This window comes from Elaeis guineensis, chromosome 8 (assembly GCF_000442705.2).
Source record: "Elaeis guineensis isolate ETL-2024a chromosome 8, EG11, whole genome shotgun sequence".
In the NCBI taxonomy this organism is placed as follows: Eukaryota; Viridiplantae; Streptophyta; class Magnoliopsida; order Arecales; family Arecaceae; genus Elaeis; species Elaeis guineensis.
The window spans coordinates 124375676-124394912 of record NC_026000.2 but is presented as its reverse complement, the minus strand read 5'-3'; the positions used below and the strand labels follow the sequence as shown (position 1 = coordinate 124394912).

Genomic DNA, 19237 nt, shown 5'->3' with positions numbered 1-19237 from the left:
CTCTTCCCAAGTCCTACATGTCGTTCTTCAGTTATTTCAGAATGACGAAGCCTATAGTCAACTACCACGATCTATTGGGGTTGCTACAAATTTTTGAGAAAGATCACCAGCTCCACAAGGAGACAGTGAATCTAGTGGGAGGATCTTCTTCGGATAGTCGTCGTCCCTTTAAGAAAGAAAAAAAAGAAGAAGAATAAAAAGGTGCCCGATGTTGGGAGTCAGTCCCAGAAATTTCAGTTCAAGGTTGATCAAAGTCAGACAGAGTGCTTTTTTTGCAAGAAGCAGGGTCACTGAAAGAGAAATTATCCTCAGTATATCGCTTCCTTTGATCTGAACAGGCCAAAGAAGAAGAAGCAATCAGTTGCTGGATAAGGTACTTATGTGATAACACCTTGTAACTTTTCTCTTATACATACAATGACCTAGGTATTGGATACTGAAAGTCTTATTCATATTTACAATTCGTTGCAGAGTCTTTAGGTCACTAGGAGATTTGAAGAAGGTGAGAGATTCTTGAATGTTGGAGATAGAAGATCAGTTTCAATTCTAGCTTTAAGAATCATCAAACTTGTATTCAAGTCTCAATATATTATTCTTAATGAGTGTCATTATTGTCCTAATTTCTTTAAATATTATTTCTGTAGGCTTTTTGGCCAATTCAAATTATGAAATATCAATAAAAAAGAATTTATGATATCATTTTGCATGGTGTTACAATTTTACGTAGACAGTTGAACAATAATATCTATATTGTATCTAGGCCTAATGTAATGTATATTTCAAATAAATGTCCTAGAATAGATAATGTCACAGATGTCTACCTTTGGTATTGTAGGCTAGGTCATATCAACAAAAATAGGATAAACAAGTTTTCTCAAAAAAGAATTCTTGATAAATATGATTATGAATCGTTATCTATCTGTGAGTCTTGTTTGCTTGTAAAGATAACCAAGTCACCTTTTACTGAAAAAAGTGAACGAGCCAGTAATGTGCTGGGTCTGATACATACCGATATATGTGGACCCATGAGCATATATGCCAGAGGAGGGTATAGCTACTTCATCACGTTCACAGACGACCTATCTAGGTATGGATACGTCTACTTGATGAAACATAAGTTTGAATCATTTGAAATATTCAAACGATTCCATAATGAAGTAGAGAAACAAACTGAAATGAAAAAAGTATTAAAATTTTTCGATCTGATCGAGGAGGTGAATATCTTGTCAGTAAATTTCTGACATATCTAGAGAAGAATAGGATTCTCTCCCAATAGACCCCTCCAGGGATACCACAGCATAATAGCGTCTCAGAAAGGAGGAATCGAATCTTGTTGGACATGGTTCGATCCATGATGGGGTTTGTAACTCTACCGATCTTCTTTTGGGGATATGCACTTGAAACAACCTATCTTGTGCTCAATAATGTTCTGAGCAAGTTAGTTAGTAAGATATCATATGAGATATGGTCAGGACGTAGGCCGAACCTCTCTTACTTTAGGGTCTGGGGGTGTCCAGCTTATGTTAAATGATTACAAACTGACAAGCTCAGTCTTAAGTCTGATAAGTGTAATTTCATAGGATATCCTAAGAAAATGAGGGGATATTACTTTTACCTACCTGCTAAATAAAAAGTGTTTGTCAGCAGTAAGGCATATTGTTTGGAAAAGAAATTTCTTAGTAAAGGAATAAGTGCCTCTAAAATCGAGCTTAACGAAGTTCGACAGGTAGAAGAACTGACATCAATGATTGAATCTGAACCGAATTTGATGAGATCAAATCTAGAGCCTAATGAACAAACATTCTTAAGATGATCCGGTAGAGTACCACGTCAGTCGGACAGATACTTAGATTTCTTGATCCGGGACAGGGATCCTGTCGAACTCGATGAGAATGATGAGGATCCGATCGCCTATATAGATGCAATGCAGAGATCCGACTCTAATAAATGGCTTGAAGCTATGAGATCCGAAATGGAGTCCATGAAGATCAACGATGTATGGACATTAGTTGACCCATCTGAAGGGGTAAAGCCCATAGGATGTAAGTGGGTCTTCAAGAGGAAGATGGGCGCAGACGGAAAGGTGAAGATCTATAAAGCTCATTTAGTTGTCAAAGATTATGGTCAGCATTATGGTATTGACTATGATGAGATATTTTCTCCTGTGACAATGCTCAAATCCATTCGGATCATGCTTGCGATAGCAGCATATCTGGACTATAAAGTCTGGCAAATGGATGTGAAGACAGCTTTCCTAAATAGAGAGCTAAACGAAGAGGTGTATATGATATAATCTGAAGGGTTCATATCCACAGATGAGTCTAAAGTGTGTAAGCTTCAGAGATCCATTTATGGATTGAAGCAAGCATCTCGAAGTTGGAACATACGTTTTGATAAGGTGATCAGAACGTATGGCTTCGTTAGGAATGGAGAGGAACCCTGCTTATATAAGTGGGTAAATGATTTGATAATTATATTTTTTATGTTGTATGTGGATGACATTCTCTTAATCGAAAATTATATCCCTATATTACAGGGAATAAAAGTGTGGCTGTCGTCATAATTCTTCATGAAGGATCTGGGAGAAGCAGCCTACATCTTAGAGATGAAGATCTATAGGGATAGATCTAAGAGGCTGCTCGAACACTCTTAATCTACGTACATAGATACTATGCTAAAATTATTCAGTATGGAGAATTTTAAGAAAGGCTATCTTCCGATAAGTCAAGAAATTTTTCTTTCAAAAGGAGATTGTCCGACAACTTCTCAAAAGAGAGAGCGTATGAGTAAAGTTCCATATGCTTCGATAGTAGGTTCTATTATATACACCATAACATGTACGAGATCAGATGTGATATACTCATTAGGAGTAGTGAGTAGATACCAGTCTGATCCAGAAAAAAATCACTGGAAGGTCGTAAAGGCCATTCTTAAGTATTTAAGAAATACTAAGGACTAGTGGCTTGTGTATGGTGAAACTAACTTAAAACTTATAGGGTTCACCGACTCCTGCTTTCAATCAGATCATGACGATAGTAAGAGTGTGTCGGATTATATTTTTATCCTAAATAATGGAGCAATCTGCTGAAAAAGTTTCAAGCAGAATACTATGGCAGACTCTGTTTGCGAAGCAGAGTATATCACGGCATCTGATGCTGTAAAAGAAGCTGTATGGTTGCGGAAGTTCATCGACAAACCCGGAGTGGCACCCTCTGTTGATGGCCCTATCTTGTTATACTGCGACAATACTGGAGCCATTGCTCAAGCCAAGGAGTCGAGATCCCATCAGCGCACCAAACATATACTGCACCGTTATCACCTTATCCTGAAGATCGTGGATCGAGGTAACGTCGACCTTCAGAAGATCGGTGGAAGGAAGAACTTGGCTGACCCATTTACTAAAGCTCTCAAAATAAAAAAGTTTGATGATCACAAATTGAAGATGGGTATACGATACTATACCGATTGGCTTTAATCCAAGTAGGAGTTGTTAGAAAATGTGTTCCAAAGTCAATGGTTAGACGATTGTGCTCATCTTGTAAACTGTATATAAATTTTTATTAATAAAAAATATTTGATATTTTCATTACAAATTGACCATCTTTGAACTCCTATATTGTAATGAAGTCCTTAGAACTATATATATTAATCGATAAAGGAGGATTTATCATTAAGTCCCTAAAATTATTTACGACCAAATGATACACTATTACTAGGACGATAGCGATATCAAGTATAGGTCGTTGTGTGCCATATGAGTTAGTTGTCCTCTTAACCAAGGAGTATAAAGACACTGTTATGGCATGCAGATGGAATATAGGAGTACATTCGCATCGAACGTGACCATGTACCGAGCACCCTACTATCAAGAGTAGCTTGTAAAGGGTATGGGTATAAGTATCCCTCCGACCTGAGACCATCAAGATGACTTGTAAGCAACTCACTATACTTTAGTACAGGACTATCTGAGTTTCTAACTTAGTGATGGAAGGATACTAGGTGTAGTCAAGTACTTATCAAATCGGTGTGTGAGTCACGATGGAATTAATCCCTCTGAATTGGTAGGAGATATGTATCAGTGTATTTCAATTTAGCAAAATCTTGATCAGGATAATCTATGAGATAGATTTGAAAGGTTAAAATATAATATGTTCAACTTAATTAGGGTTGACAGTTAAACTCTAAGTCACCTTGAGCACTTGGATCAAAAGGATAAATTATATGGTAACCATACGCCAGTAGGTTCTAAAAGGTTGCTTTGTAACACTTCGACCCATCCGGTCGTCGGGTCATCATTGCTAGATGGTTATATCTATTGGTATAAGAAATTGTTCCTATGCTATCGACTTAGATTCGAACCTATGGGGTCACACGCATTAGAAGATTTGATCAGATCTGATGGCTGAAGAGTCTAATTGGATTGTGACTCTGGTGAAGAGTCCTACTTGGACTAGGACTCTGTGGGAGAGTCTCACTGGGACTGGGACTCTACCATTTATAAAGAATTAATTAGTAATTAGATTACTAATTGACTCAATTTGATTGAGTAAAAAGCTTTGGAATAAGTCTAATTGAATTAGATTCAGTTCGACTCAAATTGGGATTGATATGATCGAATCCGATTACAAAAAAAATTTAATCATGATTCGATCAGGATTTGAACTCAGCTAATTCTTAATTGAGTTAGGAATTTGATGAGATATTTGTATTTCTAATTGAACTAGGTTCATTTCTATCAGTGGTTTCAATCCAAATTTGATTTGGATTATAATTGAATTAGAAATGAAGAGTCCAAGTCAGACTAGGACTCTATCCTTATCTTTTGCACCACATCTAGATCCATACCAATTTCTCCATGCCTAATTGGATTTGAGTTGTGATTTTTGGCATCATGAGAGAGGATCCAATAAGGGTGGTCGGCTATAGTTGATGAGTTATAATATTATCTTTTGCCTAATTCGAATGCGATCCGAATTAGAAATAAGATACAGACTTGGAAAGAAATTTTTTGTATATGGTATATTGTTAAAGCTATATTATTTTTTTCTTATTTTTCTTGAGAAATTCTTTGGCGTGTGAGACTCCAGATTCTTCTCCACATCCTAATAATTTTTCTGAAATTTTTGGGGATGCCAAAAAGGGGTTTTGGTGTTGATTCTTGGAATCATTTCTTGAAAAGTCCTAATTTCTAGTCTATAAAAAGGGGACCCCTCTCTTGGACATCCCATAATTAATTTTCTTATAGATTTTTTATTTTCAGAGCCTCTTCTCCTCCTCCTCTCTTCCTCCTCTAGATCTCCTATCATTTTGGAGTGTCCAAAGTGCTTGTAGAAAAAGAAAGAGATCAGCTATCAAAGTTATTCGCAGACTAGCATCTTCGAGCTCCTGATCTGCGTCAGTCTTCGCGTGAATTTTTTTTATAAAGACCAGATGACTTCGTGTGGCTGTGAGCGATCTGAGGAACATTCTCTCCAACCATTAGATCAAAGGAGATCAAGATCAAAATTTGTTTGGTAACAATTTCTAACTTATTTTGATTCTTATGGTAGATCTAATAGTTAGATCTAGAATTTCAGCATCGATGAGATCGATGCGATTTTTATTTTCAGATCTAAAGTACATATTTTTCATATCAAAGATCCTGATGTGGTAGTCTAAGATTAGATCTTATACATGTGATTAGGATTAAATTGTTTACTCTATTATTTTCACTGTATAAAATTTTTAATTGCATGTACTGCACTTCCACAAATTTCCTTCATCAATTTCATCACAAACCAAATGCATCAGAGGATATGACCATTCCAATCCTTTTCGATTCTATTTAAGAACCAAGAGCATCCTTGGTCCTTTGATATTATTCTGTATTGTCAAAATCACATAGTTTTGAGCAGACATGCAGACCTAAGCTCCTTGCAGCTATCTTACATGGGGATCTTTGATCATATATATCCAAGACCTGGCTTTAGAATTTTTAACCCTATTCTCCATACATTTGGTCTTTGAAGTTCCCAAGCGTCCATACATGGCTATAGGCAACTAGAAAGTGTTGACATCAGAACCATGCAAAAATTAGTCATTAAAGCTAATAGGCAATTAGCAACTACTAATTTCTCCATGTTACTTCATGTGGTATCATAGAATTTTTCTCTTCAATGCATTTGTTGTAGAAGAAATTCTGGTCAAGGATCTTGACCTGGTCGTCTGTCTAAGAAAACATGATCTGGGAATGCAAGAAGTTTCTCTTTGGTCTAAGAAGTTCCCAGGCTTCTGTAGATGGCTCTTAACTGTTTTTTATCAGAGCTATGCAGGTGTTTGGTCATCAAAGCTTTATGGATAACCAGCAACTGCTAGTTCTTGATGTAACTCCCCACCAATTGCTGTCTTTATACTTCAGCGTTCAATATGTTTTTCCAAAAGAAATTCTGGTAAAAAATCTAAATATTTTTAACCTATCTGCCAGAATATTTGGTCCAATCATCAAAACATTAGAACTTAGTGTATCTTAGTTTGGGTGCACCCACCTCTCTCAACACAAAAAAGAAAAGAAAAGGAAAAACAAAAAAAGATGGCTGCTTTTTAACAGCTTATGCTATTCCATTATTTATCCCGAGACTTCAGCATAATTGGATTGTTAGTTCCACATTAGTTATGAGTCAAGGAGTATGGTTCATATGGATAGGAATATTCTCTCCCTCGTGATACATCTTTTAAAAAGCAAAATTATAAGTTTCCAAATAACTAAGGCCTAATGAAGTCCAAAACTGATCAAGAGCCGAAGTGAATAATATCGCACGTCTACAGGAGCGGAGTTAATCCAACTATCCGAGCCATCCGATCTCTTGACCGCAACATCAATGCCCATTGTTGGGAGACGGCATCTTTAGTTTCACATCGGTTGTGAGTTAGAAGGGAGAATGGCTTATATGGATTGAAACCTTCTCTCCCCGATAAGATGCCTTTTAAAGAATAAAACTGTGAGACTCCAAATGACCAAAGCCCACAGAAATCTAAAAAAAGAGTCGAAGCGGACAATACCTTATGTATACAAGAGCGAATGTAACCCAACATCCGAGCCATCCGAACTTTTGACCGTAACACTTCTCATTCTTGCTTTTTAATTCACCTTAGCTTGGCAAGCTAAAAGTTTTAGATCTGCAAATGAGAATACCATATTGTTTCAGAGAACAGAAGCGTTTTCCTACATCAATGGTTTATTGAATACTGATAGTGCATCATGTGTTCAGAACATTAGTTTGTGTTCCACACAACAGCATGTGGCATTGCCTGAATCATGTCTCATGCTTTCTTTAAATATACAGCGATGGATGAATATAATCGGCCCAGTTCTCTTTGTTCTTCCTTGAGACATGCTGAGATGTTTTCTGTGGTGTCCACTAATCTAAACAGAAAGGACAAAAGATTCACATACCCAAGGGGCAATAAAGAAAAGGTGTCTCCATAGGGGATTTCTTTGTTCAACTATTGTATGACCAATTGGAATAGTTGCTGATATTTCTTTTATTTTTGTTATCTTGCTCAAGGGCTTTAATTAAACTAGGCTGACGGGTAACATGGTCACAGCATCTGATTGAGATGCTGCAAATATTTAAAAGACAATTGAAAGATTCTATATTTTGGATTGGAGAAGATAGAGTTCTTATTTGTATTTTGCCATGAGATTACCTCTGCAATAACATTAACCAAGTGCTGCTTGTGCACCTCCATATGATAAGAACGATGAGGGGACTATCTATACTTACTAGCTGTAGATGCCGAGTAACTGCAGAGATTCCCTTTTTCTATTTTCTGTGAAAAAAAAAATATTGGCAATTCCATCAACATTTAGGTCATGAAATGGAGTAATACCAAATAACTCAGCTGTCTGAAGATGGATACTTAAAAACTCCAATTACTGTCAGCATCGGTGAAGCCTCATTGTTTTTTTTTGCTATTGCATCATTTACAAAAAGGTCATTTTGGCTAAAACCTGGTTACAGTACTACTGTACCACTTCCGAAAGCTGGTCATAAATCTGACTTAAATACTTATATAGCAAAGCAAGAAATTGGAATTTATGCAGTCACCTGCACCCGAAACTGCAGTACATGCCACTAAATGAATTGTGTGATTATTGATCATGAGCATCATGGAGCTCAACGTAGCTCAGCTTGGCCAGTTACAGTCAGCACTAGTGAAGTCTTAGGCTGTGTCTGGAAGTGGAACAAGAGAGAGTAGATAGCCCAACACTCATTAAGATTCTTGGACTCACCACTTTTCAGAGAGGCAAAATAGGTATTCCGAAAAATTTAATATGCGGCCTTTTGCTTTCCGAAGATTTATTCCGGACTTAAGGGTAGTAGGAGTAAGCAAACTCATTTATTTTGTTTGACTTAGAGTAAATTGCAGAAAACCCATTTGAAGTTCATGCTTACTACACTTTCACAACACTACACTTGTATCTAGTTAAATTTATAATTTATCTTATATAAAAAAACAAAATTATCTATACATAAGAAGGAGAATACATATATTTTTGTATATCTTTAAGTAGATGTTACGTCACTTAAAATTATTTTGATCATTTTTAAATTTTTCTGACATGAAATTGAATCTCATTTAAGGTTAATTGATAAATTTTATATTAAATTATGAGTTAAAATATTAGATAAAAATAAATCGTATAAGAAATAAAGATAAATTATTCTAATTATTAGATATAAATATAATTAATTTTTAATTTATAAAAATTTTTGTAATTTATTCTTTGACATTCCATTTCCATATACACGTAGTCTTTTTATTTTTTTTGTTAGGCTAAAATTTGAAATAAAATATTTGAAAATTTTTTTTTATGCATCGTGGATGGTACCGCACATCACTTACGATGATTGATTTAAGCATATGATGTATGAAAAATATATATATATATATATATTTTTATATGTGAGTTAGGTGCATCTCAAAATATTTTTGCTGGTTTTGAACGTTAAATACGACTTGAATGGTTATAAAGCAAATAAAATCCTCGGAACTTGCAACCAAAAATCTGGCAGTGGACCCTAGTAAATGATTACCTGGTTAGTAAGCCAGAGAATCATGGACCCCACATAGATCAACTTGGTCACCTTTTTGCCTTTTTCTTTTTCTTTTTTGGTACAGGTCAGCTTGGTCACTTTGGGGTCGGTTTGGAAGCAAAGTCTGCCGCATTGAGGACCCAGCTATTAATCGTAATTTCTAAAAGGCCGTAACATTCTTATACGGTGTTCATTTTTAACGTTCTAGGTGCCAAAATGAAGCTGTCACCAACTATTACGAGACTGCAATATTTCTAAGATGTTTTCTTACTTTGTTGGATTCAAAAATATTTAGAGCTCAAAATAGGCTAGTCAAAATAAATTTTTTTTTTAAGTAATATTTTGATTGAGCACATCTTTTAATCCACAAGATATTAAATGATTTGATATAAAAATTAAGATCTAACCTCTTGACAAATTTGTTCTCAATAATAGTTATTCAGTATTATACAATAATTAAAATATTTTTAGCTAAAAGTGGAATCTGACCTAAATTTGAAGATAGTATCTTAATAGTTTAGATAGAGACTTGTATATCTATTTTATTATTTATAAAAAAAATAGAAACCCTATTTTCACTATTACTATTGCTGTTGCTGCTGTCATTCAGCTATATATTATTATTATTTATTAAGGATTTGAGTTGAGTGGATGGAAAGAATTGTTTCCCTCTCTTACTGATAGGATCAATTATAAATTTGTTTATATTATTTGAGTTATGGAAAATATATAAAAATTTTTAGAAAATTCATGATTTGAACTTGAATTCCCAACCAATATTGAGTTACACAGGACATCAAGCGAAATAAAATATTGGAATATATGTAGTTGCATGCAATCAAAAAAACAATACACCCCACTATATGATTTAAATGATTATAAATATTTTCCATGTTCCTTGAATTATAAAAATAAATGAAGTTATTTTTTAAGAAATGGTAATTTGATCTTGATCTCACAGTTATAAATACTAAGTCAGAGAATGCATCAAACATTAATATGTGATAAAAAATTAATGATTACTGAATCAGCAGTGGACGTACAAAGCAAAAAAAACATATTATTTATTCATACCTCTAAAAATAACTAGAAATACAAAATAGTATCTTTTACATATCTCCAAATATATCAAGCAAGTGTGAAAAGAGATGATTCTAGATAGAATAATATGCCAAAAAGTTTGTTTGCTAATCATGATCCAAAACATACACAGATTAAAAATCAATAGCTTTCAATGCATAGATCATAGAAAATATCATAATATATGATTTTATTTTGAGAAATATCAAATCATATAATTAAGTTGTTGATTTTTGCACCAAAATAATGCATAGGTTAAAGACTACCAAGCATAAAATTTAATTTTGATGCTTGTCTAGTAGTATAGGTCACAATCAATGATACGAATGTCCAATTTATCTGCTCTACTATTGATTTTGAATCAGCAGATGTTAAAAGGAATAGTTTGCTGTGTAGTCTAACCCATGAATATTTTCAAAGTATTATCCTTATGAACCATTTGAGTTATGAAGCATTAAATATTGAAAATAATATTCTTTATAAACTGTTAATATGATGCAGCATAATGGTGTCATCATTCACTAGCTATATCCTCTTTGATTCCCTTTTTTTCTTACAAAAGTTAAACTTGCATATAGACCATGCATATCATGGTTTGAGAACCTATGACTTAGGATTCAATTAATACGCCAAAACTATTTACTGGGCGCAATTTGAAAGCTTAGATGAGTTATAACCTGTTTTGACTCAAATGTATATAAAAGCTCAAAAACGTATAATAAAATGAGAACTATTTGATCACTATTTTCTAATATAGGGAGCCCGAAGAAATAAATTAAGATGAATCCAAATTCCATAACAATTTTTCTCGTAGGTTCTAGAACAACACAAGGATGTTCGTTTTAGTAGCCACTTAGTAATGGTAGTTATTTGTTTATAATACCAGCCGACTTTGTATTTTGCTTCAAATCTGGAAAGATTTCTTTTATGTTCATTCGATAATAAATTAAAACAATTTTTTATGATCTTATAAATTTTCATGTGAATGTAAGATATAAGTATGAAAGTCAAAGTCTAACAAGAATAATTAATTAAGTACTCATCAAAATATTGATTTGGTTTCAGGAACAGAACAACGTTTATTTTTAATGAAACTGTTGCTACAGGGCTTCGAAGAAAAGTGGATGAGATCGGTGCTGGACCGAACTGAAATACTGCTAAATATCAGATCGACGTGGACCATGAGTGATCTGTAAAAGAAGTCCTAGAATTGGTAGGGTACCTTCTGGTTTAGGATCCTCTGATGCTTAAGTCAGCCGAGATCCAGAAAATAGATGGTGGAAATAAAAAACTGGAAGACAAGAAAAAAGATTTTGGGTGAGTAAAATGAGGATTCTTATTCTCTTCAATTGAGAAATTGAAGAAAATTTAGCAGAGTCTCAGCTCTATGAGTTATGATTTACTTTTTGGAGGGCACCTTATCCCTCTTTATATAGAGAAGACTTGCTTAGGTTGTTAGGAGAGTTTGTTAGACCGTTAAAAATTTGTTAAATCGTTAGTTTATTATAATAGAATAATCAGCTGTATGGAGATTGTGGATTGTTTATCCATATAGTTATTGGTTGTAATATAGCTAGAAGACAGCTATTGTTGAGTTGGATGACAACTGTAAGGTAACCATCTGTATTTTAGGATTTCGATTTTAGACTGATATCTCTTATGGTAAATCGATAAATAGCTGAGCCGATCATCATACTTTATTAGGAATCATCTCTAGTTAACTCAGATCGGTGCAGTGTTGAACCAAGGGTTGAACCAGATCGGTATCCAGCCGATTTGACCTGGAAGCATACTTATAATTTAGATGACTCTGATATTGCCATGTGACTTGATGATAAGGTCAATTTATATATACCAACAGAAACTATTGTATATTTCTCAATGAGTAGGCGTGGGTTTACTTATATTTTTAGGAGCAAAAATAACCAAAGTTGTCCAAAAAATAAAATGAATATATGATCACTATGCATAACATAAAGCTTGTAGTTTATTGAAAATCACTAATAACTAATAATGTCCAAAGGATAGACAATAATATTTAAGATCAAGTAATTAATAACATATTAAAGTGTCTTTCGTTTGAGAAACTAACATGTTGAACTGTCCTGACTCAGTAATTGACTGGTCAATAATTTGCTTGAGAAAAAAGTCGCCGCCCATTACCTAGGTTCACATCATTATCTACTGGGTAGTTAATTGTGTTGGCCTGCAGTGTATCCATTTTACTTTACACCACAATATATATCCCATGTAGTTTGTCTCCTAGGTTATTAACATAGGGTGTATTTAACTTCACAACTTTGATTTATTGTTGGTTTTCCTAGAGAGTAAGTTTTTGCAGCACAAATTGCCTAATAAGAGTCAAAGGTTTGTGGTTAACGCTTAAAATGCAATAAATTTTGTTATGGAAATCAATTGAGATTTGATACTTCCTAATGACATGCTATATAGGGACTATGGTTGTGGCTAGTGATCCCAATGGGAGATTTTAGCATGCATGCATGCATGCATACATGTATGTATGTATATATGTATGTACATGAGAATGGCAATGCATAAAGTTTGGGTCGGGTAAGTTGTAGTTGGTCTGTTTAGATAGACAAGGCAGATCGAATTGGTTCAAATAATTATAGCTTATAACTATAATTAATCAGATCATGGCTACTATAGAAATAAAAGAGTTTAGAGCTTATCCTCTTATGATGCAATTATAAAGATACTTCTAGCATACATCAATAATAATAATATATTCGAATAAGAAATAATTGATGCATAAGTTAGACTAATTGAAGACTTTAAAAAAAATAATCGATTGTTGAGATTTTCACAGAATATATATTTTTTCTAAGTTTCAACAAATGAGAGGGGGATAATCAAGTCGAATTGAACTGTGATAGCTATCATCTTTCGAGTAAACTAAGAGGGTGGATTAAGGTTATCTTATATTAGAGTGGGGATACTATAATCCATACCTACACTAAGCATACTTCAGGTATGATATCTAAAACTCATGCTCACTCCTTAATTTAAACGGGTAATATAAAATCCATCACATTCAGGTCCGATCGGATCAAATATCTAATAGATTAACTAAAATTGCCATCCATATATATATATATATATATATATATATATATATATATATACATAATTTTCTAAAAATAAAAGGTATATGAATTGAAGGAAAATATAATTAATATAATGCAAACTCCGGGTTGAGGCTTATAAATAGTCAAAGACTAAACGGAAAACTTCGCCAAAAAAAAAAAGACTAATAAAAGGAAATAGGTGAAAGTTGCAAATCGAAGTCTCCCTCAATTTTGTGTCGTGTATTCCTAAAAGATCTCAAGGTATTTCATAATATATCCCGGGTAGTTCAGATGCCTAAACACGTCTCTTATCCCCCTCAAAATATGCATATCCCATCCAATGAACGGGGATAAATACACGACAAGTATTCCATATCTGAAAAACTCACAAAACGATGACACATGTTTAAAGGGACAGAAAAAGATTTGGAAGATCCCAGAGGCACAAGGTTTGGTAATACAAAAAATCTCAGAATCCACTGCTTAGGACACAGATCTGGGAAGTAATTAATGCCGAGGAGAAGAGAACCCGACCAAGACAACAAGGCATCCCACCAATCACACATGATAGATTTACCATTAGGAGGCATTTTGTCAGGGTTCTTGAAATATTACCCCAACCATATAATTACGTGGTATGACTTGGTAACTCCATGTACACTATGTACTCCCTCTCTCTCTCTCTCTCTCTCTCTCTCTCTCTCTCTATGTAGACACAAGAAAGGATGTGGTGAGCCCTCTCTCACGTACGGTAGTGGCGAGGCAAAATAAAGCGCACTTTCCTTCTTTCACCACTCCCCGTCCGCCTTTTTACGTCTCTTTCTCCCACCAACCAAGGAGCCAGCAGAAGCCAAACCCCACCGGACAGAAGCACATTCCTATATTAAAAACATGTGCACCCCATGACCATATATAAAGAGAAGAGAGTGAGATGGTAGACGGTAGAGAAAACAAGGTACGCTACCAAGAGAGGAGAGGAATCTTTTTTGCTTCACCATCCTCTCTCTGGTCTTCCGCTCTATATTCTTTTTTCTTCTCTTCTTCTAGTAAGGCTGCTAGTGGTTGCAACACATCTTCCACCATGATGGGCTGCGGGTCTCTCCGATAGAAGATGATGAGTATGGAGAAGCTGGTGATTGGAATGAACCCACCAAGGTGAGACCATTCCACCCATTACTGTGTGTATATATTTTAGTTAGATTACTGATTTGTGTTGAGAGGAACTGTTGTTTTGTATTGAATTAGAATGGATCTGTGTGAGCTATAGAATTGGACTCTAAAAGGGCCATTTTTTTTGGTCTTTATCAGGGTCGCTGTGGATCACACTTCAAGCAAGAAAGCCACTTTGGTAAAGGTCAGTGTTTTTGGTGTCTTTCTTTTGGACTTCTCAGTCTTTGGGGGCTTTTGATTCTAATCTTTGGGATTTTTCTTTGATTTTGCGACAGGTGGACAGTTTTAACAGCCATGGGAGTTTGTTAGAGGTGGTGCAGGTTTTGACTGATTTGAAGCTTACCATCGAAAGGGCTTACATTTCCTCTGATGGAGAGTGGTTTATGGATGGTGAGCCTTTGATTATTTCCAAAATCTTGTTCTAAATTCTGATTAGGAGCTTTCTATTTTGTTCTCTTTGTTTCTATTCAACGAGTATTGTTGTATGCTCCTATTTGTAGTGTTCCATGTTGTGGACCAAGATGGAAATAAGCTTTCAGATGTCAAAGTCATCGATCGCATTAAACAGGTAAAGTTCTAAAATTTGCTGCTATTAAGGATTGCATGATGCTAACAAAGCTTGGAGTTTTTTGTTCATTGTAATTATAGAGGTTTGGTGTTAGGGCATGGTAGCTTCCTTCAGTATTGGGAATTGCATTTTCTAAGCATGCATGTGTTACTAGATTGTGAATTAAATAACTACGACATAGAAAATTAGGGCCAAGAAAAGGTAGATCTTATGTCTTTTTTACTTATTTTTCCTCTTTCTTTCAGCATATCATTGCATGTCAATTTAGAATTTGAACATATTATCTTCTAGTTATCAGGTCATAGATCTAGTCACAGGGGATGTGAGTAATTGCTGGATTTGGGTTTTCCCCGTACATGATGGGTGACCAAGGGTTCCCCAAACATGAAATCCATAGAATGTCTCAACAATACTTTTGTTGAAGTGACGAATCACAAAAACGATCTTTCTTTTTCAAGTATATCTAGTAGTTGATCAAGTCGGTTATGTACTTATCTAGCTTTATTTTTTTTTTTTTTTATTTTTAGTAGTTACTTTGGTCTTTTTGGGGATCAAAGCCAAAAGAGTGAGAACTAATACTTTGCACATCTTTTTGGTGCCTTCTATTAAAATAGCAACTGATAATGAGGTTTGAGAGTCTTCTACCAGATGTCTTTATCAAATCCTTTAGCTAATAAGAATGTCCTTCCCTTTGATAAAGACTACCAGCCCTTTTAATTTATGTTCTTTGTCCTAATATCATGTTCCAAGTGCCAAGAATTTAACATGCCAATGCAAAATTCACACCATCCTGCAGTCACTAGAAGCAAGATCATTCGGCTTTCGGTCTCTACAAAGGTCGGTAGGTGTCCAAGCTGCTGCAAAGCACACTTGTATCGAACTGATTGGCAGAAACCGGCCAGGGCTGCTCTCTGAGGTCTTTGCTGTCCTCACAGACCTCAAATGCAATATTGTCGCTGCAGAGGTCTGGACCATAACTCAAGAATGGCATCAGTAGTTTACGTCACAGATGAAGCAACTGGAGATCCAGTGGATGACCCTGATCAGCTCACTAAGATCAAACGGCTTCTTCGCTATGTCCTGAAGGGAAGCAGAGATAAACAAAGTGGCAGAACAGCTATTTCTATGGATGTGATGCATACTGAGAGGAGGTTGCATCAAATGATGCATGCTGATCAAGAATGCAACACTGATGAAATGGGTGTGGAAGAGGAGAGCAATGCAAGTAGTGCTATGAACAAGCCAATAGTTACAGTGGAGAATTGCACAGAGAAGGGGTACACAGTTGTGAATGTACGGAGCAAGGACCGCCCTAAGCTACTTTTCGACACTGTTTGTACTCTGACAGATATGCACTATGTTGTGTTCCATGCAACTGTCATAGCTGAAGGACCAGAAGCCTATCAGGTTTCTCCCTGAATCCTTAAGAATCAGTATAATAACCTTTCTAATTATGGTCCTGTGTGTAACAGTATACGTATTCTCTTATCTGGTTCTTAATTTACTTTAAATTTTTGTGAATCTATCCACTTATGATTAGGCTAGGTTTAGAGATTTTTACCAACTTAATTATTATTTAGTATTTTAATGTAAAGAATGCGGAAGTAAATGGTAGTAGACTTGCTTTTTGAATGGTGTCACTGAACATAAAAATGTGGGTAATTATTCTTCTGTATATAATTATCCTACCTTCATATCTATGGTAAGTTACTCTAACAATGAAATCCTGATCTGCGTGGATCGTAATGTGAAAAATATATTATAATGGTAGAGTAAAATTGAAATATTCTCCGAGCTAGAAGTGGTTTGGTAAAAATATGATTTGAAAGATGAAATTATTGCAGTGAAAAATGAGAAAATTTGCAGACTTCAAAGATTCTACTCATAGACAAAGCTTTCCTTTTATGATTTAAAGTTTCTCGCACATCTAGTAGACTTACACATTAAAAAAAATCTGTACTTGTGATATCACAAAAATTATTAAGATATGGTTGGAAACACAAACATCCTAAATGGATTCTCTTTCTATCTCATTATATAGGATATTTCATCAGACACATGGATGGGATCCGGTTAGCTCAGAAGAAGAACGGCAGCGATTAGCCCATTGTTTGGAAGCTGCTATTGCAAGGAGGACCATGGAGGTAAAGTAAATAGCTAAAATGAGAATATTTTTGCCCTCTTGATCCATGCTGGCTCATACTGATCTAAGCATGTTTTTCATAATTCAGGGCATAAGGCTTGAGCTCTGCTGTGAAGATAGGGTTGGCCTGTTATCAGATGTAACCCGTATATTTCGAGAAAATGGGCTTTCAGTCATCAGTGCAGAAGTTTCTACGAGGGGATCTCAGGCTGTGAATGTTTTCTATTCATGGATGCATCAGGAAATCCAGTTCAGAGACAAACAGTTGAGGCTGTAAGAAGTGAGATTGGGCAAACAATTCTTCATGTCAAGGATGACATCGGCTTGAAATCTCCACCGCAGGATAGTGGAAGGTTCTCCTTTGGTAATGTTTCAGGTCTAGATCAGAGAAGTTCCTCTATAACTTGGGCCTGATAAGATCTTGCCCTTGAAGCCAACATTGCATTACAACTGTAATGGTGCTTATATTGTGTTTTAGATATAACTTAGAAGTCAGCTGAGCTTATTGATAGAGCTTCTAGCAACATCTGTTTCATCTCCACTTAGGCATTAAAGTCCACTGGCCTCTGTACAATTTATGAGAGAAATGAACTGTTGTTTGCTGTGAATAGAAAGCAACTTTGCCTGTTCCTCTCCTCAATGACTGTTCTTTTGTTGGATCGCTCATCATGGTGGTATGATTCAAATACAGTAGCCTAATCACTGCTAACGTTTTCATGGTGCTGTTCATTACTTTAGGCTCTCGCTAGTGTTTACTGACATTATTATTAAGCAATTTGGAGCTGTTAGGCCTTTTTTTATCAAAGAAGAACCTTTTAGTCTTTAACATGATTTGAATTTGTTCAATTTTTTGAACAATGTCTAGGATTTGATCCTAGACCTCCAAAGGCAAGTCCTTGGGAACTTATGTTAATCCTTATTAAGAAAACCTTTAAAAAACTATCTTAAAATTATTATTGTTGTAGCCAATCCCCGAGTGCGTCTGGCGACGAGCAACCAGCAAAACAAGTCCACATTAACCGGAGTTGTATCTGGCGGGACTCTTCGATGTCTAAGTCAGTGGGAAGTGATGAACAAGATAATTGAAAGTAAATTTCGGTAGAATATTAGTCCAGAAGTATCTTATCCTTGCTGTTCCTTTACCTCTCCTATATATAGACAATTTGGGTGTAACTGTCTGTAACGGTTTAGCATGTGGGTTCCGCTTATCCCGGTATTATGTGATCATGGAGTGGACAGTTAATGCCACTAATAATCAAGGCAATAGCCGTTACGCGCTCTTTGCGCCAATGGTTTCTAATTATACCAACTGTATATCGGTGATGTAGACATACCACTGTATATCGGTGCTTGTAATATACCGACTGACCATCGATTGGTGATTCTGATATACCGACTGGTCATAGTTATGAAGTCGATTGAGTTATTATGGTTGACTTGGATCCACCAAGAAAGTCGATTGAGACTTACGACTATCTGTCGGTGTACCGACTGATAGTCGGATGCCCGTATCCTTGACGTAAGATAGAAAGTCAAATGAGAGCCTTGTAGATATCATAGTTGAATCAAAACTCGTTCACGCGTCTGACTTTGACAGTTCTCCTTAGGGTACTGACACATATTGGATGGCCGATCGTAAATCGGAGGGAGCAGATCCGTTTGCCCAACAGTTGTCCCCCACCCCAAGTCAAAGGTGGCTTAATACGTGGCTTGACACATAGGACAAAGAGAGTCTCCACATGTCATTTTGAGCCCTGATTTGCGGTCATTTTGGCTACAAGTATTAATAAATCCTCAAAAATCGAAAGGTCCTAGTTATTTTATCATTTTGATAATCGTGTGATCATCATTGGGATGTCGATTCGAGGAGATGATTTTTTAATATTGCAGTCGATCGGATGGCAGAATGATCTGATTTGATTGATTTCAGCCGATCGAGAGCTACCACGTGTCTGATTTGTTGGCTCCTATCAATTCACATGAATTTGCCATGTATCTCAATCTAACGGTAGGTGTGAAAGATCCGAATGATGATCGGTTCAGATTAGCCACATATTAAGATTTGGACAATCTCGATTCCAATGAGCCTATCTTGGTCGTCGATGGGTCC

At 35.6% G+C, this 19237-nt stretch overlaps 1 pseudogene; it reads left to right on the top strand.

Annotated features, from left to right (window-relative positions):
• The first annotated feature begins 14357 nt into the window (after nucleotides 1-14357).
• Nucleotides 14358-17558, top strand: LOC140851228 (ACT domain-containing protein ACR4-like; annotated as a pseudogene).
• Nucleotides 17559-19237: the final 1679 nt, after the last annotated feature.